Raw genomic sequence first — 6,000 nt, 5'->3', positions numbered from 1 at the left:
TTTTAAGACATGGTGAATTTTACTCTGTGAAATGCTGCACAGCATAATGTCGTATCTCACAGGTTGTTGATGTCTAAGCAACTTTTCTGTCATAACAAACTTCAACATATTTAGCACATGCACTAGTTTAGAGAGGATCGACTCAAAAGTGAGACATGTTTTCGTGTGCCCTGGTTCACAACTGGCATATTTTCCAAAAAAGCAATTTAACTAACAACGTTGTGGGTGAAAGCTGCGTTTAATTTCCATTACTGCTTTGTTGACATTTTATTTCTATAAGTGAGCACTACCAATTTAGATAACCCGAATACAATAGTCGTTGCAAAATTGTTGTCCTGCTTCTATGTTTGTGGAACGTCCTAGTTTTTGGTGTTCGGACTCTGGTTACCCTACCACTGCGGTCCGAAACGGTAGCAAGCTATTACGTGTCAAGGGTATTTCGTTTTTGGTGCTATATAAATGGACATCATTATCATTCAGCACAAATAACTACGTGGGCTCCTACACATGTAAACTGTAGGTGCAAAACACATAGCACAACGTCACACTGGCCGTCCTCGCGGCTGCGCAGCACGTCACACTCGCCTTCTTCGTGAAGGGGGCAGCACGTCACACCCACCGTGCTCAGGCTGCGAGTGATCTAGGAGAGCAGGAACGGGCCGGAGCAGTTCCTGCATTTTTAAGTGAAACTCTCCAACTTTCTAACACACGTGTGTCGGTGTCCCGGAGGGAGTGCTACAAAGGCCCACAGGAGGCGAGGGGCGACGCTCTCGTGACGCAGAGTACGGTCCGGAGGGTGCTTGTCGGCGGAAGTCCGCTGGCGAAAACGGAGCCAGGGTTGGCATCGGAGGGGATTTTGCACGTTCTCAAATCTGTGGTTCTCAGTGAGAGGCACTGCAATCACCCAGTGATGAATTGTCAGGGAGCCCGCCAGTGGACAGAAGGCGGGACTTGCAGCAGGTAAATACAGTGCTAGATGTGATGTATGTCTTGTGCTTCTGACAGTAAGGGGGAGGGGCGGTTGCGATTTGGGCCTCGCTTTGGTAGTGACTTGTTGTAGTCCTACTTAGGCTGCGCTGCTCCCAGCGGGTCCCAATCTCTGCAACGGAACCGCCTTCCAGCAGCCTTGCACTGCTGTAGCGGAGGTGTGCCCTAGTTTTCTGACCCGCCCCAGCACGATACACTTACTCTGGGCGAGAGCACTTCTCGGTGGGCGAGGGACGATCACCAGGCGTCTGCAGCATAAGTTTATTATCTCACTCTTTGACTCTGCCACATGGCAATGGTGCGTGATGAATGAGGTCTGCTTTAGGGTACAGATTGTTTGGTCTGGGCGTATACAGGAGCATTAGGCAATGTTATTGATTTTTGGGGCATATGTAAAACCCAACATTTCTATTTAAAGATGGGTTCTCAGAATCGAGGTTCAAGGATCTTAGGTACCATGATTCCAAGAAGACGAAAATGTACGTCTGTTTTGAAAAATCACTGTTTTTAAAAGGACACGATTACAGACCATGAGGATCCTTAAAGTCAGAGAGGCATTGAGAGTGCCTTCACAGCCCAAAGTGTAAGACTACATGAATGAGACATGAAGCGGCTTGCGATTAGGGTGACTAGAAGGGGCCATGTCACGGAGATAGCTCATCTCCATTCCTGGAATTTGCCTTTACATAGTAGAATCAGGGAGTTGTACTCTTGCTTCATTTTTTTTTTTTTTTTTTTTAAATGGACCAGAACACCTGGCAAAAATAGTATGTAAAAGCAAAGCTAGAAAGGGAAAAGTGATGTCCTAGTGACACAAAGCCATTTTGGAATTATTTTATAGCTTGTTATCAGCAGACTCCAAACCAGTGGCAGAGTGGTGGTGGAAGAGTGCTGATGCTGTGCTGAACTTGGCTTCAGTCCCCCACTGGACCGGAGTTGTTAGCCTGCAGCCGACACTCTGCACGTCTGCAACTGAACCTGGCCTGGGTGTGTCTCTTGAGTTTGCTGCCTACTCTGTGGCCGCCCGCCTGCAGAGGCCAGGCCCAGTGCTGTGCTGTCTTTGGTAGCTGTCTCGTGAGTCGCTGGCGGACGGCTGCATGTTCGCTGGAGTGAGCTTGAGCCAGTGGACTGTTGGCTGTCGTCGTCTCAGAGGTCATGGACAGTAGAAACAGGAGGAGCCAGTTAGAGCCGAGGTGGCGTGTCATGGAAGTGGTAAGCTAGGGTATGAAGATCAGTGGTACTAGAGGTCATAGAGGCAGAAAGGTGGCGTGTGCCTCGCGTAGGGAGGAAGTATTAGTAGAAATCAAAATGGTAAAAAAGTTAAGATCAGGAAGAGTAATTTAGTTTAGGCATTGCCAGAATCCTAAATCAAGCACTTTAAGTAATAAAGCTCCACGTCTGGGAAGCCTAAAACGGAATACAACTATACCTGCACTCTTCTTTACATCAATGGATAAAATTAATAATTCAAATTCTAATTCCACAAGTGGCTTAATGAATCCACAGGAGGAAGGGCTCCCAAATGCTGCCCTCGCAGATGGCTTGCATATGGAAAAAAATGTAACTCCTCCCAACTGTGTCCCCTCCCCCACCCCCTGACCACAAAGATAATAATAAAGTTAAATCTAGATATCGTGGGTTATCTATTTAAAAAAAAAAAATGACCACAGCCAGTTCCTGTGGCGAGGTCCTACAGGCTACCCAGGTCACCAAGGCCCTGGAGGGCTCCTTTGTAATGGACTATACAGTGCCAGATATTTCACCTTTTAAAATCTGTATCCTTGGCCTCTAATATGGACATGGAATCAGCAATACCGGTACCAATGTCTCAGCAAAAGCCAGTGAACTTATTTTGTATAACGGCCAAAAATAACTCCTCGTCAGTGCCTACCGAATTGTCTCTTAATCCACTGGTTCACTTTCCAAGGACTATGTCTGCTTTTCTAAGACACTACAATATCTTGAACAAATCTTGTTATCTCTCATGAATCTATTAGGAACATCAGTAGACAGTTCTGATCACATCCTGGATATTTTAACAGTAATACCTAAATAACTTCCAATGAAATCAAGATGCTCAATGCATTTTCAGTAGTGCAAAAAGTACCATCAATTGCACAATGGATATTGGTACACAAGTTGGTCGTCCTTGTACGAAGGAGTCTATGAACATTAAAAAAAAACGGATTCAGTGGTTGAGTTATTTGCATTATTAGATCTCTTTAAGGAGGAGGCGTTAATGGCGGGGGAGATTGCTAGATTCAAGACTTTTATTTCGTGATTTAGAACTCCGAGGAGGTCCACATATAACAAGAGCATACAAAAATATAAAACAAACGGAAATTCATAAAAGCAATTAAACTACTTCCATACAATCGAATAAACAGATCTAATGACCAGATTTCACACTAATATTTTCATTCCAGATTTAAAAAAAGTTAAAAACCTAGATACCTTACATTTATTATATAGTCCTCAAAAAGAAATGTTTAGTATCAGGTGGTGTTTGCACAGAAAACTTCAAGAAGAGAGGTCTCAACGATTTGCGACAACGTAATCTCAGGGCAGGACAGACAAACCATTTTCACACGGGTTACAAACATTTGAGGAACCATGCCGTGTAGATGTTAATACATTTAACAGAAGTATATTCAGTCTCAATAAAATCCAAAAGTGCCTATCCCCATGTGGCAAATTCCATGCCAAGTATAGTTTAGGACGTTTCATAGTAATATAATTCATTAATACTTCATACCTCCTATTTATTTTTTTTTTAAAGCAAGAGTTGGTATCCAAATGATGACTTCAGTTTAATGGAGCTTGTTTTAGGCAGGGCTTTTGAGGAGATACCTCATTTTGATCCACCTCAACTTGGTCAATTGAATTCTTAACATTTCTATAAAAAAAATAAAAAATAAAAAAAAAGACTTTCGTGTCTTCAAGTCAAAAATATCCTTACATTTAAAATGCCTTAAAGAGGGGAAACATCACTTTTCAACAGGCAGACTGCCCACTGTTCCACTCCTGCCAAGCCTTGGGCAAATTAACTTTTAACTCCGAATTCCAGTCTTAGGGCATCAGCCGTCGCTTAAGTATTACATGAGGAGAATCTTTATAAAATTTGACTTTATTATCTAGAAAACCCAATCTTCCTAAATCTATTAACTCCACTGCATATAATCAGTTGGATGCAATCTTAGTGTGGGATATAAATTGGAGGTGGGAAAAATAGCTCCTACCTACAACATTATAGAATGCACCCAGCCCCTATGCCTATGACTACACTTTACCAACACTGTTTGAGAGATGATCTGAATCGCTAAGGGTACTGGACATAATTTTTCCTCAGAAACAATAGGATCTAATGCTTTCCAAGTTTTGAGAACCCAAGTGCTACGAAAAATTAATTTTTTTACATGCTTTCTTCCACTGAGTGCATACAATTTTACTTTTGAAGGAGTTAATAACGCAGGCCCGCATATTGTTGTAATGCCGCTAAGCAGCTGTTGGGCCTTAGAGTGTTACAGGAAAGATTACAATGTCATCTGCATAAGGTAGGCAAGTAAAAGAAAGACCCATGATCCCAGATCTTTTGAGAGGAAGCTGGGTAAACCATATACGTACAACAAAAATAACAATTGAGCAAATAAGTATCCCTGCTTCAGACCATTTTTTGTTGTGAAACTCCCGGATAAACCCCGATCTCCACCCAACAAGACTTAACACCAATTTGAGGAGTGCAGGGCAATAATTAGGGCTCTCATTACATGGTATTTATTTTGTAAACGTTTCTGTCTGTATTTATTCATATTTATTTTTTGGCTGCCTTATTAGTATTTATCCATATTTATTTTGTGGCTTGTGAATAAGTGGAGTAAAATATGGTACATTTCCTCATTTAACTGATAGGCATCAAAATATGAGCGCATGTTTATCACGTTTTAGCAGATTCAGCAGTCAAATATAGCAAACACTACACCTGCAGGTAAATATTAGCACTTTATTACAAATGTATTTTTAACTTATGCCCGTATTTAAAGATATGTTTTTAACGCCCCATGCCATCAACCTGTTCATATGCTGTCTTGGGATTTACAAAAGAGACCATGAAAAATCTCATTAGAAGCACGGTATTTAGTATTTTTCCTCTTTTAAAAATAAATATAGACTAGAAACACATTGTTTTCTTTCTAGATTTATCTGTAAAAATCAGTAAAAACTGAGAGCCTTTGCAAGAATTAAATGCAGCAGGTTTCTGGTATGCAGAGATTTAGTGACTTGTTCCACAGGGTTGGGCGATTGACTTTATCAAAGACTGTGGTAAAGTCAGTAAACTCAGCATAAACTGGGGAGCCTCTGATGGTTAAATACTTTTCATTGATAAGCTGCAGGGCAGCAATGTTATCTAAGGTACCATGATTTTCCTAAAGCCGTTTTGTCCTAATGAAATGATCCTATAGATCTTTACCCAGGTATTAAATTTTAGTAATGAACACCTGGTGAAGACCTTGCCAACTGCATCTAACAAGGCAATTTGACAGTAATTGGTGGGTAAATTTATATCACCCTTTTTAGGGTCGAGCCTGCGTCTCATGTGCTCGCATGTGCGTTTTTGCTTGCAAGACGCTTTAGGAGTAAGAAAAGGGCTCGGAGCCCTGTTAACGTCAGTTGTCTTTCATTGGTTCATGGGCTTGCCTGTTCAGATCTGCTTGCTTTCATTAGTGGAAGGCACGCCTACGTCATGTCTTTTCAGGTGGTTAGCCCTCCTCGAGCGCAGCAACCAAGTACTGAAAACATGCAAGACTCGCTGTTTCCCGTCAGGTTTGTGGACTACTTTTTATCTTGTTCGCAGCCCGATCTCGCTTGACAGAAGTTGAGCGCTTTGCATAACATCGACCCTGTTACATAGTTAATTGCACTTTTGCCGGTTACGTAGATAATTGCACTTTTACCGATATATGAGTGAACGGTAGTAGCTTGTTATACAGTGGAATGGTGACACTTGCGGGCCTC

The 6,000-nt window shown here is 42.0% G+C and overlaps 1 protein-coding gene across 5 annotated transcripts in view; it reads left to right on the top strand.

Annotated features, from left to right (window-relative positions):
* The first annotated feature begins 577 nt into the window (after positions 1-577).
* The window catches only part of ZHX3 (zinc fingers and homeoboxes 3), an 82,113-nt gene continuing 76,690 nt past the window's right edge, over positions 578-6,000 (top strand). For 2 of the 5 annotated variants that reach the window (XM_069243793.1, XM_069243792.1), the window contains exon 1: positions 578-960. The gene's annotated coding sequence lies outside the window, so the exon portion shown is untranslated. The remainder of the gene's footprint in view (positions 961-6,000) is intronic. The other 3 variants (XM_069243791.1, XM_069243794.1, XM_069243795.1) reach the window with 3 other exon arrangements.

The sequence above is a fragment of the Pleurodeles waltl genome, chromosome 7, assembly GCF_031143425.1.
Source record: "Pleurodeles waltl isolate 20211129_DDA chromosome 7, aPleWal1.hap1.20221129, whole genome shotgun sequence".
Taxonomy (NCBI): Eukaryota; Metazoa; Chordata; class Amphibia; order Caudata; family Salamandridae; genus Pleurodeles; species Pleurodeles waltl.
This window is presented reverse-complemented; position numbering and strand designations above follow the sequence as displayed.